This window comes from Olea europaea, unplaced genomic scaffold (assembly GCF_002742605.1).
Source record: "Olea europaea var. sylvestris unplaced genomic scaffold, O_europaea_v1 scaffold18, whole genome shotgun sequence".
Lineage (NCBI taxonomy): Eukaryota > Viridiplantae > Streptophyta > Magnoliopsida > Lamiales > Oleaceae > Olea > Olea europaea.
Window position 1 is genome coordinate 40,616 of NW_019235741.1, and position 1,194 is coordinate 41,809.

Sequence of the window (1,194 nt, forward strand, 5' to 3'; positions counted from 1 at the left end):
GGGGCAATTTCGTCATTTTTCGCGACGGTGTCGGAATGGGCTAAAATTTGACAGGTTGATCGGAAGTAAAAATCGCGCTAGGGGCAAATTCGTCAATTTTCACGACAGTGTCGGAATGGGCTGAAATTTGGCAAGTTGATTGGAAACAAAAATAGCACCGGGGGCAATTAATCCATTTTTCGCGACGGTGCTGGAATGGGCTGAAATTTGGCAGGTTAATTGGAAATAAAAAAAGTACCAGGGCAATTTCGTCATATTTCGCGACGGTGTCGGAATGGGCGAAAATTTGACAGGTTGATCGGAAATGAAAATCGCGCTAGGGGCAGTTTCGTCATTTTTCGCGACGGTGTCGGAATGGGCTGAAATTGCAGGTTGATTGGAAACAAAAATTTTGTCGGGGCAATTTCGTCATCTTTCTCGACGGTGCCGGAATGGGCTGAAATTTGGCAGGTTGATTGGAAACAAAAATCGTGCCCGGAGCAATTTCTTCATTTCTCGCGACGGTGTCGAAATGGGCAAAAATTTGATAGGTTGATCGGAAACGAAAATCGCGCTAGGGGCAATTTCGTCATTTTTCGCGACGGTGTCGGAATGGGCTGAAATTTGGCAGGTTTATTGGAATCAAAGCTTGCGTCGGGGGCAATTTCGTCATTTTTCGTGAAGGTGTCGGAATGGGCTGAAATTTGGCAGGTTGATTGGAAACAAAAATCGTGCCGGAGCAATTTCGTCATTTTTCGCGACGATGTCGAAATGGGCAAAAATTTGACAGGTCGATCGGAAACGAAAATCGCGCTAGGGGCAATTTCGTCATTTTTCGCGATGGTGTCGGAATGGGCTGAAATTTGGCAGGTTGATTGGAATCAAAGCTTGCATCGCGGGCAATTTCGTCATTTTTCGCGATGGTGTCGGAATGGGCTGAAATTTGGCAGGTTGATTGGAAACAAAAATTGCGCCAGGGGCGATTTCGTCACTTTTCGCGACGGTGTCGGAATGGGCTAAAATTTGACAGGTTAATCGGAAACAAAAATTGCCAGTGGTAATTTCGTCATTTTTCACGACGATGTCGGAATTTGCTAAAATTTGATAGGTTGATCGGAAACAAAAACCGCGCCTGGGGCAATTTCGTCATTTTTAGTGACGGTGTCGGAATGGGCTGAAATTTTGCAGGTTGATTGGAAACAAAAATTTTGTCGG